Source organism: Nicotiana tabacum, chromosome 13 (assembly GCF_000715075.1).
Source record: "Nicotiana tabacum cultivar K326 chromosome 13, ASM71507v2, whole genome shotgun sequence".
NCBI lineage: Eukaryota > Viridiplantae > Streptophyta > Magnoliopsida > Solanales > Solanaceae > Nicotiana > Nicotiana tabacum.
In genome coordinates, this window is record NC_134092.1 from 43,840,876 (window position 1) to 43,857,283 (window position 16,408).

The following is a 16,408-nucleotide window of genomic DNA, read 5'->3' on the forward strand; positions in this document are numbered from 1 at the left end:
GATCGGTACAGATACGTCTATACTTATCTTCGAGAGGCTACAGGGTTGTTAGGAGCGATTCCCTTCTTGATTCCTTGTCGTGCGATTTGATTCCATTGAAGCTTATGCCTTCATTTCCCTCCTACTCACTCTTATACGATGTTGAATGCTTATTATCAATTGGGCATCGAGGAGTTGTAGAGGTATTGCAGCTATGGTGCAGGATGTTTCTCCCTGTGTATTCGTGTGGGCTGTTATCGTCGCCTTGTGGAAGGGTGTTCTGTTGTTCAGCTCAGTGTTAGTGTTTCACACAATTTCGAGGCTATACACAGTGAATTATGATCATCATGTGATGTTATCACGTAGGACTGGTGTAATAGTAGGGTGCTTATTTATGTGTCGCGGCAATGAATGACCCGAAAGGAGGATTACTCGATTCATGGTTTCGAGGTTTAGGATTTAATTCCGGCTGAGGAAAGGCAGTTGGACTATGGATGCTCATGCCTTGGTTGACGAAGTAGCAAGACTTGATATTTTTGAACGTGGTGGAATTCTCATTGTATAGTCGGACCTTCAGTTGATGCTAATAGGCAATGAACGGACTCTTACAGCTGGTGGACAAGCATGGGCTTACTCATTTCGTGATGGTTGTACCCAGGGCAATGTCGTTAGAAGATGTCGATATGGAATTCCACAGGTGGGCTATCTCCTGTGAGCATGTTAGTGGTTGCATGATATTGATGAAGTTCCTACAAAGAATTCTACTTACTACCCAGCAGGAGGTTGAGTGCGCGATTGTGGTTGTTAATTTGGAACGTTTTATGAAATGTTTAACAAGAGATTGTGAGAAATTTGGTGGGTTAACGGTGTGAGATCATGGTAACTGAGAAGGAGGGGTTATTGTGAGTTCTAGATTTAAGTGATTGTAGCTTGAAGCTAAGTGGGGGAGCCTACCGTCTACGATTGGGTCATGTAGTTGTGTGCCTTGGCAATATTGGGTTGTCGGTACATTGGTATATTAGTTATAAGTAAGGAAAGAAAACATCAAGGGTAATTCGGGCAAAGGACTTGATGAATGTGTGCTACATTTTGCCTTATCGATACATGTGCAGATTTTGGAATGACTTAGAGTTTATGCTTCTTGCGGATGTGATATACAATGAAAAGAATTCATCCGGTTACTTCTTTGGGAGTATGCATATGCTAACAGAGCGCTAGAGTTTGGTTATATATTCGGGACTAGGTCAGAGTGGGTGACTCTCAACAATGGTTCTAGTAGGTTCAAGAATTAAATCGCGGTGTCTAATGATTTTAGGTTTGTTATGTGTTTGAGGACTGGGTTTTGTAGCAGAGTGTGAAGGATACTTGAGAAATTTCTATGTTATCATCGGGTCTGTGGTGCAGTATTGGAGGTAATAGGAGAAATAGCTTCGGAGTCGCAGGAGGTCTTTCCGAATGGGTGTATTAGTTGGAGTTACTAGTGAGTGCATGAGGACGATATGAGATGGCTTATGGGTATTGAGACGATGTGGTCTCGTGATTTGGGTCACACGAGATGAGTGTTGTTGAGGTCGGTTATGTGTTTGAATAGAACTATTATTTCGAAGTCAATTCAAGAGCAAATTAGAAGAAGTCGAGTCAATTAGTAATGGTTTGAATCGGCATGGTTGTGGGAATGATCAGTTCCTTCAGTATGGTAAGGCTATACATGTGATTCGTGGCCGTACGTACGGGCTTGACATCTATCGTAACTTGATTGATTCTAAGGTATTTGATTTTGATGGCCTTATTAGGTGTAAATGGATTCCGGAAGAGTTATGGCAGTTTAGACCATGACTTGAAGTTTGCATTTTCTGCGGCTATGAAAATTTGGTTGCGTGTTGCAATTGTCCTTCTGAAATGAGTTAAGTGAAAGGTTTCGAGCCAAGCAAGTGTTAATTCTACTAATGGTTCAGGGCTTATGATGAAAGTCTTGTACTCTAGCGCAGTAGCATGTTAGGTGCAGCGAGCCGTATGGAAATTGAAAGTTGAGGATCAAGGTTGCAATTCGATTTTGATGAGAATGTCACAGGCTCGGAGGGGCGAGGGAGGATTTCAGGTGTTCAGAGTATGCTGGCACTATTTTCAGACAACATGAGGATGGTCTGTTTGTGGAAGAAGTGTTGGGTATTGAAATGGAGATGCTTGACTAGCACTATAGAAATAGCATGGTCGATGGCCATTGATGTTCAAATTTTACTACCTAGTGCAAAAGGTTGCGGGAGTATATCCCACAAGAAGACCGTATAAGTGTGACGTGTTAGTCATTTGATTGTTAGAGAATGAAATCAGTTATAGAGATTCTGGTACTGTCGCTAATGGGAGAGTTTATGCCTGAGAGGCACTCTATTCCTGTGTTTGTGGACTGTGGGACTTTGTTCGGATTAGACGGCTGCTCGTATGTGTCATGAATAGGGTCACTGTGGGTCTTTGGAAGGTTGTTAACCCAGTATGGGATGATCGAAATCGAATTGAGGTCCGTTGGTAGATCTAATGTGAATGTATGCTCTACATCATGTTGGAGGTGTTTATTCAGTATAGCATTGCTTATGGGGGAGTCTTCGGGCATTGGATATTATTCTTCTTGTCAGCCATTCTATGTAATACTCTATTATTCCATGGGGGTTTTGAGATGGCTTGATTATTCGCACATGTGTTGTGATCTCGTATAGCTTGTGGTGTTATATGAGCAAGATGACTCTCGAGATGCAGGTAATTTATTGCCCCTTAGTCGTGCTTGGGTTTTTGTAGCGCATGGCACTATCTGTCTCCCCAAGGTTATATTTATGCACTTGAAGTGCTTGTGGTCAATATTCGAGCATTTCGTGGGTATGAGCATTTTGGCTTGGTAGGTATTTCCTTATTGATCGTTATGTGTGGATCGGGTGGCACGCCACCACGAGCATGATGTTTGGATTGGGTTGCAAGCCGCAACAGTATCATGTGCGGATCAGGTTGCATGCTGCAACAGTGAGATGTTGGGTATGGTTCCTTATACTTATTTTGGTGTGCCTTATTTCTCATCTCTGATATATGTTCATAGCGTCTATTAGGCCATTTTATTCGTTACACGGGCTGAATATTTCTTTACCTGAGATCGTTTTTCCTTAATTAGTTATATTCGAGTTGTGACTTGTTGACGCATTGATGTCGTCATATATGATTTTAGGTGGTTTTTGATGTGGATTATCGGTCGAGCAGCTTGTACTGGGTGAGATGAGGTTGTCGAGCCTGGAATCAGTACAATTATATTTATATAAGGCATATTAGAGGGAAAATGTCACTATTCAGTTTAAAACGAGGCAAGGGTTCTTGTTAAGCAGAGGAATTTCATGAGTTATTGATTTGGCAGGTGGTTATGAATTTATACACATCTCTTTCATCATTATTGTATTGCGATGGTAGGAACTAGACTTATATGTGTTATGTTATATACCAGGGGCATCAAATTCGTGAATTTGCAGATATTCCGGTTGGAGGATGTTATATTGGGCATGCGAATTATGCGGTGCAATGTGTGATTACAGCATGGGTGGATGATCATGTTTTGGGTTCAGCGTATTGAGATTGATACGTTATTCGTATGTTAGAATAAGGTCTCGTAGAAAACGTTGGATGTTGGAATTTGGTTCTAAGGCTCGTGGGCTGAGGTAGCAGGAAGGATCATAAGTCTGGCTTGAACTAATGTGCTCACATAGGTTGTGGTGGCACGGGTAGGTGCACGAGGTGTTAAACGGCGATTTGGACAACTTCAGAACAGTTCTTGGCACGTCCGAAGACGAACGTATGTTTAAGTTGGGGAGAATGTAATGACCCGACTGGTCGTTTTGATCTTTAGCGCATCGTTCAGCGGTTTGAGGCCATGAGCAGCTTTACTTCATGTTTTATGACTTGTACGTGCGGTCAGAATTGAATTTTGGGAAGTGCGGAGTTGATTCGGAAGGAAATTCTCAATTTGAAATCTTTAAGTTGGAAGAGTTAACCAAGGTTTGATTTTTGAGTAAATGACCTCGGAACCGGGATCTGAAGGTTCCAATTGATTTGTATGATGATTTCGGACTTGGACGTATGTTCGGGTTGAGTATTGTGTGGTATGGGAGTGTTTCGGCCTTAGAATAGGTTCGTATAGTGATTTGTGACATGTACATAAAATGTGGCGTCATTCCGGAATATTTAGATATTAATCGGATGCGTTTGTCGAAGTTTGAATGTTTGAAAGTTAAAAAAAGGATTTGATCGTCGATTTGTGATTTTGATGTTATTCGTAGCGTTTCGAGACTTTGGATAAGTTTGGATAAGGTATTGGGACTTACTGGTGTGATTGAACGGGGTCCCGGAGGCCTCGGGTGTGTTTTGGCATGATTTCGGATCATTTCTCTATGATTTGTAGCTGCTGGTTTTCTTGTGTGTTTGGTGTGCATCGCGATCGTACAAGCAGGGTTGCAATCACGAAGGTTTAGCTAGGCGGGTGGAGATTTTGTTCATCGCGATCGCATAAAACGGGTCACGATCGCGGAGCTGGAGCAGGTGGTTCTTCACGTTTGCATTGGCAGAGTCGCGAACGCGGTGGGTTGTGGAGGCTGGCCTGTTTGGGAGAGTTGTGCTATGCGATCGCGGAATTGGGAATAAATTATATTTGAATTCGTGGTGTTATGGGTAATGTTTATCTTCGAATATTTTTAGAATTCGAGCACGTGGGCCTGTGAGTTGACTTTATTGACTTTTCGAGCAGAGTTGAGAATTATTATAAATTGAATAATTAAGAGTATTGGAGTATATTTTGATTGGCTTGCATGTTATTTGATTAGTTTCAAATCGATGGGCATTGGTTTGAGGTGTTAGAGAGGCGTTGGAGCCGACTATGGAAATTCGGAGCGAGGTAAGTCTCATGTCTAACCTTGTGAGGGGAAAACTACCCCGTAGGTATTAAAAATTATTATGTGCTACTAATTGTGAGTGTTATGTACGCACGAGGTGATGAGAGTCCGTACGTAACTTAAACATATTTCTGTCCGGGTAGACCTAGGACTTTATCATGTAATGTTTGAATTAATTGAACCCAATTTGCTAGCTTAGTTAATTGAATTTATAATTGAAATTGATTAGAGAATGTATTAGGCCAATCTTTGTCACCTTGAGTTGTTTGGTGATATATTTAATAAACGGTAAAAGTCATGATTTACTTTATGCTCCTGTACATGTGTTGTAAGCATGTGACTCGCAACTCGCTAAGTTTCTTCCTTTCCTGTGGATCGGTCCTGTCATGCCCCGACCTCGGGGAGCGCGACCGGCGCTCAACCGAGATACCCCGGTCAAGCAAGCCTTTACAATACCTTTTACCCAATGCACCCATGAATAAAGAGAAGAATACATTAGACAGTAAGAGGTAATGTGAATAACACCAGTTCATTTGCATTAGTTACGTCATTAACAAGTCTCCAAAACAGTACATTGTACAATCATAGTTAAAGTGGAACAGATGATACAATTACAGCATTTTTAGTTTAACCTTCCCAAATACGGATACAACCCACACTATGGTTACGGAGCCTCTAACAGGAATAAAAGAGTGCTATGACAATGCCGGCAACAAAGCCCCGGCTATACCTCAAAATGCTATGTACAAAGGAAAAGAGATACAGGACCCCGAAATGAAGTGGGGCTCACCAAGTCAGCTGAGGAGAGGGTGTGCTGCTATTACTGATCAATACCACCTGCATCCATTAAAGATGCAGCGCCCCCGGCTAAAGGGACGTTAGTATATATGGAATAGTACTAGTATGTAAAACTAAATACCCTCTCAATAGAACGAGTAACAGTAAACGGAGAATAAAATATAAAATCAATAAGAGACTTAAACAGTATCAAGGTGTCAAGTTAGGGGAAAGGTAAATTTCAAGTAAGTCTCAGTAATTTAAGTTGGGAGATCTTTAGCACCGATACACCACTGTGATTTAGCACGGAGTCCGATCTCAGCCCGACTGGCTAAGCCGTCTCACCCCGAGACATACACTCACAATACAACCATATGCACGGCATGGCGTCCGATCTCAGCCCGACCGGCTAAGCCGTCTCACCACAATATTGTGTGGGTCGACATCACATATTGCTAGCTATAATCTCATCTCATCTAAGGGGAAACATCTCAACACCCCAATCTCATCCCATATAATGGGAAACAATCTCATCACACTAACACGGGGATTTACCCCTCAATCACTCCTACACCGGCACGTGTAGTTTCGGGGTTAGGTTGTTCTGACCTACCTTTCCTCGGTTGCTAACCGATACTCACAAGGCATTTTCTATAAAAAGGATTTACCACTCAATTCATATTCTCTTACATGTCATTCATTTTATTGGCACCATTGTTCATAACGCAATATCATTCTTGGCACATTAGCCGTACTTCATAATTTGTGCTCACTATTCCACTTTCAAACATTATCACGGATTGTCAACAACAAACATTTCTATTCAATACATTAAGCACACATTTGAGCAATTTAGGGTCTTAGGCACATATGATTTCTTACACAATTTGATGTGATCACTTTCACTTGGGCGACTTGAAGTCACAACATTTTAATACATACTCACACTTTGAAAATGCTCCCTAAGAATAGCATAATATGATAAGAATACTCCGGAACATATTTTGAACATATTCATATATATACATCTTCCGACACCAAACTTATTCAGAAAAGTCAATCCATAATGGACAACTCGGGACTTACAAGAACATCGTGGGAGTTTCAATTCTAAGAGAGAAGTTTAGCCAACATACCATGCCTCGAGCTTTTTAAATTACTACAATGTTCCGTAAATATTAGCCACTTCGATCTATTTAGAGATATAGCAAAATTGAACAGAAATTAGGAAAGAGTTCATAGTTCCAGCTCACTTGAGCATTTTATCAAACACTAGGTGTGCATTAAGGTTTCAAGGTCCTCCTATGGTGGATTCTTTAATCCCATTACCCAAAGTTTACCCAAATGAGATCAACAATCTTCCCACTACCCTTGATGGTACATGCATGTAAAATAAACAACTCCCACACCCAAGAATTGCTTGGCTTATTACCTATTATCAGTTAAAATCAAGAAATTGAGGGCTATGGAGTAGAATCTTACCTCTAGGATGAAGACCTAATAAATTCTTCTGGGAAATTCTTCAACTTTGAGCAAGAATTGATAATGATAAGCTTAGGAACTTCCCCACTCACTCTATGGCACTCCCTCACTCTAGAAATATAAGTTTTAACCTATGGGGTCGGGTTCAAAAATTAGAAAAAATGAAGCCCCGATGCAGATTTGCGATCGCATATGCAACCGCATAACACTTCTGCGGTCCGCAAAATGGGCCGCATAATGGCCCTCCAGAACTTGGCACTCCTGCCTCACTCTGCGACCGGTATGTGGTCTACAGACCTATTCTACGGTCGCATAATACGCCGCAGAACTTCCCTCCAGAAATGTTTTGTGATGGGCTTGCGATGGGTTATGCGACCCACAAAATTATTATGTGTCCGCATAATGGTTCGAAAATTTGCCTAGTTTTCTGCCTCAGTCTACGGCAGATCTGCGGTCCGCAGATCAGTTCTGCGACTGCAGAGTAGATCGCAGAAACGCCCTGCATTTTCAAAAGTTTTCTTCAACTTCCCAACATACTATACAACCTAAAAAGACCGAACCACGGCGAGCAAGCTCACCACGAAGAATCTCTACAATCATCAACCCATAAGTCCACTTCGGCTCCACGAAACCCCAAGTTTTAGGTTATATTTTACGGGGCCTTACATCCTCCCCGCTTAGGATCATTAATCCTCGAATGAGGGTCAAAATTCACCATTAGCACCCAGTCAGCCTCACATGCGCGCTCGCGCACCTGGGTGGCATCCTGCTCGATTTTTCGTTTATTTCATTAAGTGCATGATTGTCCGTTGATCCCCGAGCACGATCCCAACTTAATCCTTGGGTTTTCACTAAGATTTCAAAGCTCCAAAATGGTGTGAATTCATCCCATAACATCTACATAGCTCGAGATCACTCCTATATGGCATAAAATATACAATTAGTGCATAACACTAGCGATCAACGCTAAAACTCAATTAAAGTGCAGTAAATTAGAGTACGATTATCAACTAAAACATGCAATTATAGCCTACCATCAACACCCCACACTTAAACCATTGCTCGTCCTCGAGCAATCAAACTACATTTTATAACCACACGACCTTTTAAAATAATTCTCATAACTCATCATACCAAGAATATTTAAAATAGACTAAGCACTCTTACGTAACATCCTAGCCTCAAGATTTGACTCAAAAGCACTACGCATTATTTATAACTCACTCACTTACTCTAACACAGAGGCCAACGACATTACCTTTCTTTCATGAATCACGTGCCCTCACAACAAAAGAGTAGCTCCACAGGGATTGGAGTTAAACAGTATTTTTGTAGTTTATAGCTTGATTGCTATCCAAGATGATCAACAATTGAGATTTGTATGATTAAAACTAAAATTTAACTAAGAGTTTAAACTATTGACTAATGACAATCACAGCAATGAGCAAGAAAGATATCAATGGGAGAAAATAGGGGTTGATTGAATAGGTGCAAGATACTTGTCTGGGATTTAACTCTAGCTAATTCACTCCTAAGGTTCAAGTGAGTCTCTCGAATTCACTCAATTATTAGTTCAAACGTTCAGTAGAAACTCCTCTCTCGATTAAGTCTCAACCTCACAATATGAACCAATTTATGCTCGGTGAAAATATGCAAGAATTCGTAGTAGAATGGTCTTTAGGAGAACCTCTTTCGATTATCCTCCTAACTAGGTCTAAACAATAATTCAAATAGCCTCTTTCGATTACTAAGAAGAATCAATGAATTCAACCAACAAGATAATGCAAAAACATTACAAGTTATGCCTCTTTCGATTACATGAACATGTGAAAATAGATGCAACAATTAAAACACCCAAAACGATTCAATACATACAAACTAGAGTTAATAATACACAAAAAAATATCAATACACTAAATCCATCAATCCCTAAAGATAAATACTCCATAAATATGGAGTAATTCATCACAAATAAATTTAAGTTAAAGGAAAGCATAAACGATCCAAGCTCTTGTCTTGAGTGAGGATTGAATCATGAAATCCTTGTGCTCTTGCTTCTCCCACTTCTTCATAGCCTCCTTAGGTCTTAGATGTGTCAAAAGTCCCAAAAATACCTTGTTTCTATGTATATATACCAAGTAGGGTCGGGCCCAAATGAACACACCTTATCATACGCGAAATAGGTCTCTTTCCGTAATAGGACATGCGTGGCCGCGCACCTGGGAGTGTGCTCGCGCATATGGCCGCGCATTTGGAAGGTATTCTGCCTCACATGTGCTCCCAGTGCGCGCTCGCGCACCTAGGTGGCATCCTACTCGATAACTCTATTTCTTTTGTTAAGTGCATGATTGTCCGTTGATCCCCGAACACGATCCCAACTTAATCATTGAGCTTTTACTCAGACTTCAAAGCTCCAGAATAGCTTGAATTCATGCCATAACATTTACATAGATCGGGATCACTCCTACAAGGCATAAAATACATAATTAATGCAAAATACTAGCGATTAACGCTCAAACTCAATTAAAGTAGCGTAAATTAGAGTGCGATAAGCAACTAAAATAAGTAATTATAGCCTACCATCAGTGACTCCCTATAACACACACCAAAAGTTCCAAAATTTTGACTAACTCCCTAGATTTCTAGAAATTTTGCCATAGTCTCCCCTGTAATTGGGACCCATCCACCTGCAAGAGAATCCCAAAACCAGTCCTAACAACATAACCACAACACAATGATATAAAACAATAGGGAAACAAAATCGGCCACGATGCCATTAAGCATTACATTACCAAGGAGGAGCAACCTCAACATAAGCCCCACAATGGAAACATAGTTTATAGAAAGTTAGCTTTCAACATCATGGACACAATTACATAGTTATTCAAATAAATTAGGATACTTCTTCTTCATCTCATCCTTGGCTTACCGGGTGGCCTCTTCGACTTGTTGTCTTCGCCATAACACTTTCACGGAGGCAATTTCTTTGTTCCTCAACTTTCGAACTTTCCTATCAAGAATGGCAACTGGAATTTCTTCATACGTCAATTCTTCTTTAATCTCAATTGTCTCAACAGGAACAATAAGCGACGGATCTCCAACCACCTTCTTCAACATGGATACATGAAACACCCGGTGCACTAAAGACATATCTGGAGGTAGTTCTAGCCTGTAAGCCAACTGACCAATCCTCCGAATGATTTTGTACGGTCCGACATACCTCGGACTTAATTTCCCTTTCTTACTGAACCGCATTATACCCTTCATAGGGTAAACCTTCAAGAATACCCAATCATCTTCTTTGAACTCTAAATCCATACGACGAACATCCGAATAGGACTTCTAACGACTGTGAGCAGTTTTCAACCACTCCTTAATGATCTTAACCTTCTCCATAGCCTGATACATGAGGTCCAGCCCTATCAGTTCTACTTCCCCAATCTCGAACCACCCAATGGGAGATCTACATCTCCTACCATATAAAGCCTCGAACGGTGCCATCTGAATGCTAGCATGATAACTGTTGTTGTAGGCAAACTCTATGAGCGACAAATGATCATCCCAGCTACCCCTGAAGTCAAGAACACAAGCGCGCAACATATCCTCAAGTGTCTGAATAGTCTGCTCAGCCTACCCGTCAGTCTGCGGGTGAAAGGCTATACTAAGATTCACCTGAGTACCCAAACCGTACTGAAACTTCTTCCAAAAATTAGCTGTGAATTGTGCCCCTCGATCTGAGCTAGTAGAAACTGGAGTGCCATGCAACCTAACTATTTCCTTGATATACAACTGAGCATATTGTTCTGCTGTGTCGGTAGCCTTAACAGGTAAGAAGTGTGCTAATTTTGTGAGTCGGTCCACAATTACCCAAATCGAGTCGAACTTGCAAGGCATGTGAGGTAGTCCCACCACAAAGTCTATATTAATCATCTCTCACTTCTATATTGGAATTTCTATGTTATGTGCCAACTCACCGGGTCATTGGTGTTCGGCCTTTACTTGTTGACAATTTGGGCATCTCGCCATAAAGTCCGCTATAGTCCTCTTCATATCATTCTACCAGTAGACTTCCTTAAGATCATGATACATCTTTGTAGATCCCGGGTGCACGGAGTACCTAGAATTATGAGCCTAGGTCATAATTCTTTCCCGGAGACCATCCAAATTTGGAAGACATAGTCGCCCTTGGTACCTTAGTGTACCATCATCCATGCTAAGAGAAAAGACCATGGTCTTATGTTTATGAATCCCCTCCTTCAATTGTACCAATAATGGGTCGTTGTACTATTTTTCCTTAACTTCCAAAACAAGCGATGATTCAGCCCTATTTTGCACAATCACTCCTCCTTCGTTAGAATCCGCAAGGCGAACTCCCAAACTAGCCAACCGATGAACCTCCTTGGACATTGGCCTTTGATATGTCTCCAACTGAGCCAAACTACCCATAGATTTCCGGCTAAGAGTATCCACTACAACATTAGCCTTCCTCGAATGATATAGAATATCGATGTCGTAATCCTTGAGTAATTCAAGCCATCTTCTCTGCTTCAGATTCAATTCCTTCTGTTTGAAAATATATTGAAGACTCTTATGGTCCGTGAATATATTCACACGGACCCCATACAGATAATGACGCCAAATCTTCAATGTAAATACCATCGCCGCAAGCTCTAAGTCATGTGTTGGATAGTTCTTTTCATGATTCTTGAGTTGCCTAGAAGCATGAGTTATAACCTTGCCATGTTTCATTAATACACACCCAAGTCCGATTCTTGAAGCATCACAATATACCAAAAACCCACCTGTACCCTCTCGTAAGTTCAACACCGGTGCCCTAGTTAATCTTGATTTCAACTCTTGGAAGCTCCTTTCACAGGCATCTGACCATTGGAACTTAACCGCCTTCTGCGTCAATTTAGTCAACGGAGAGGCATGAGCAGAGAACCCCTCCACAAACTTCCTGTAATATCCTGCTAAGCCCAAAAAACTGTGAATCTCTATTGGGGTAGTAGGTCTAGGCCAATTCTTCACAGCTGCAATCTTCTGAGGATCAACCTCAATTCCTTCTCTGGATACCCGGATCTTAAATCAATCTTGGAAAAATACTTAGCACCCTAAAATTCGTCAAACAAATCATCTATCCTTGGCAGTGGGTACTTATTGAGATGCATCTCTTGTTCGCGTCGGTCGACCCTCGGCAGTATACACACTACTCTGGATCGGGCCATCGGCCTCGGCATAATCGTGCGTGATACCGGTAGGAGTCCGAATATTCATGAGATTTTCCTTTATTTAGACCCACTATTAGTATGGTATTCCGTATCCGTTTAAGATTGCACTTGACATTTTTTATCTATTGAGATAGTATATGATATTTGAAGATTTATTTCGTCAAAAGGAATGTTGGAGGACTTTGATGGTTACAGTTTTTACCTTATTATTATTGTTGTGCTTCATATCTGTATATGATTTATCATATTGATTTATTGGACCACTAGTGAGTGTCGATGTCGACCTCTTGCCACTACTTCTCCGGGGTTAGGTTAGATACTTACTAGGTACGCATTGATTTACGTACTCATGCTACACTTCTGCACTAAACATGCAGGATCTGACAGGTTCATTTTGTGGTTATCCTGGCACGTAGGCGCAACTGCTGAGTGGGCTTTATGGTGAGCTGCTTTCGATGCTACACATCGCAGCCCTCAGATTCTCCATCTTATTTATTTACTTTATCATGTCTATTTTATATTCCATACATATGTATTATTATTGCACTCTTTAGTAGACGCTCATGCACTTGTGACACCGGGTTCTGGGATGTTCTAGAATTTATTTGTGGTTTTGCTTAGCATTGTGTCACGACCCCAAAATCCAACTAGTCGTGATGGCACCTAACTCAACCCGTTAGGTAAGCCAATTAACAACTATCCAATTTAATGAGATTGATTAAGAGAAGAAATGATAATACAACTACTTTATACAAGAATTTCCCAAGGACTGGTAGTACAAATTATGAGCTTCTAAGATTTAGATTTTTACAAGACTGAACTGAAATAATTACAACATCTGTTTGAATTGTATATGAAGAGAATTCGAATCTAATGCTATCAAGGACAAGTGATAGCCATAACTGAAACGCAGGTACATCTTCAGGTCTAGCTCCCGCCGTACGCAGCAACATCAGCATCCAACATCTGCATGCAAGGTAAAGAAGTGTAGTATGAGTTCAACCGACCCCATTAACTTAATAAATAACAAACCTAGCCTTAGGTTGAAAGTAGTGATGAGCTGAGACAAGGGTCAGAGTCCAAATCCCATAACCAGCAATAGTTTATAACAATCATAATAAAAATAGTGCAAGAAAAATAACCCAGAGGTATGATGCTCAACTCGTTCACAGTTACGGGAAAATAGGCATGTTTTTCAAATAAAACAGTAAAACCCAAATCTTTTACCGAAAGCATCAAAATATGAGTAAGTTTGTAAAACCGTGATTTTCTTTCCAAAACTTTTCAATAGGTAAATGTTTCATTATCAAATGGCATGAGTAAAGTACATCTCTATGCATACATGTCAATGTGTATGACAAGTCATGAATGACGTGATACCGTACAGCATGAGGAAAATGCATCTCTATGCCTGTATGTCAAGTGTGCATGTCGAATGCAATGCAACAAAGTGAATAAATCATATGCATACTCTCAGAGTATAAATTCACTCAATCAACACAGTCACTCAGTCCTCACAGTCACTCAGTCCTCCCAACCACTCGACACTCGCACTCACACTCAGTAGGTAACTGCGCTCACTGTGGATGTGCAGACTCCGGAGGGGCAATTCCAGCCCAAGCGCTATAATAAGCCAATCATGGCATGAATCAAATAAACATATTACGGCGTGCAGTCCGATCGCGTAAATATGCTCACAATCAGGCCCTCGGCCTCACTCAGTCATCAATCTCTCGGGCTCACAAGAATCATGATAATCTGCCCAAACAGTAATGATATGATGTATAAATAAAGGACAATAGAGAGTCAGATATGATATGCAATTAATAGCTGTGACTGAGCATAAATTTCAAATTAAGCAATTAATTCAACATGTAACACGACCTCTGTGGGTCCCAACAATGCCAGCATGTGGCCTAAGCATGATTTCTAACATGGATCACAGCTCAATTACTCTAGCACGTAGAGATTTCATAGTTACAGATAAGATTAGGTAACTACACACTACCACAGAAATAACTGAGTCACAATTCACACGGTGCACTCCCACACGCCCGTCACCTAGCATGTGCGTCACCTCAACAGAAAACACATATCATGCATATTCAGGGGTTCATACCCTCAACACCAAGTTTAGAAGTGTTACTTACCTCGAACAAGACAAATCCAATACCGAGCAAGCCAAACGATGCTCCAAAAATACCATCTCGCGTGTACCGACCTCCAAACAACTCGAAACTAGCCAAAAATAACTCAAATACATCAAATGAAGCCCAAGGAAACAATTCCAAATGATAAAGGTCGAATCTTTAATCAAAAGCCAAAAATCAACCAAAAATTCAAAACCGACAAAACTCACAAAATCTGATAACCCATTCAATTACGAGTTCAACTATACCAGTTTCACTCAAATCCGACTCTGAATCGATGTTCAAAACTCAAGAATTCACTCTATGAAACTTTAATTAAAAAAAACCCAACTTTCTCTCTTAAAATCATCAACCAAATGCTAAAAATGAAGATAGATTCATGAAATATAAATAAAATCAAGTAAAGAACACTTACCCCAATCTGTATGGTGAAAATCACCTCAAAAAGCGCTTCAATCCGAGCTCCATAGCTCCAAATATGCAAAAACTGCTGAAACCTCCAAAATATAGTACTATATAATCACTGGGCAAATTAATGAACCGCGATCGCGGAACAACCTTTGCGATCGCGATAAATAACCTGCACTGCCTCCACAAATATGCTACGCGATCGTGAACCTAGTCATGCGAACGCGAAGCTTACAGGTGCCCACATTCCGCAACCGCTTTCCCTCACACGCAAACGCGGTGAAGAAGCTCCCAACTCCATCTCTCAGCTCAGCCCTATGCGAACACGATGGCTCTTATGCAAACGCGATGACCAATCTCCAGAAACCAATGTGAACGCGGACATCTACTCGCAAACACGAAGAAGGAACTACTCAACTCCAGATTTTTCATCTACGCGATCGCACCTCTAACTTCGCAATCGCAAAGAAGACTTGGTGCACTAGACATCAGTAGGAACCAGCAAGGCCAAAATGAAGGAAAATGATCTGAAACACGTCTGCAACTCACCCGAGCCCCTCGGGACCCCGTCTGAATATACCAACAAGTCACATAACCTAACACGAACCTACTTGAGGCCTCAAATCACGCATAACAACACCAAAATGACGAATCACACTTCAAATCAAACCTAAATGAACTTTGAACTTTAAACTTCCAAAACTCGCGCCGAAACATATCAAATCAACCCGTAATGAACTCAAATTTTGCACACAAATCCCAAATGACATGACAAAGCTATTCCAATTCCCGAAACTACAATCTGAATCTGATATCCTCAAAGTCAACTCTCGGTCAAACTTATGAATTTTCTAAACCTTCAAATTTCTAACTTTCGCCAATTAGCGCCGAAACCTTCTAGAGTTATCCAAATGTAAATTCGGGTATATGCCTGAATCCAAAACCACCATCCGGACCTAACGGAACTATCAAAACTCCATTTTGGGGTCAAATACACAAAGGTCAAACTTGGTCAACTCTTCCAACTTAAAGCTTCAACACATGAAATTAATTCTTCCAAATCACTTCCGAGTAACCTGCAAACCAAAACTGACGATTCACACAAGTCATAATACATCATACGGAGCTACTCATGCTCTCAAACTACCGAGCGAAGTGCAAATGCTCAAAACGATCGGTCGGGTCGTTACACATTGACTCACTTTTTATTATTTATTCTATTTAAATTGTAAGTTTTACATGATTTTAATGCATTAATTTCTTTATCTAATAAAATTTGCGATTTCAAAAATAATAAAATAAATAACTGAGTTGGTAGTTCACCGTTGGCTTGTCTAACGACGGCGTTGGGCGCCATCACGATTTATATTGAGAATTGGGTCGTGGCTACACCAATATAGTCCTTTTCGCAGGATGATAAGTTGAACTAGAATTTTTATATATTTAATATAATTACATCATCAGG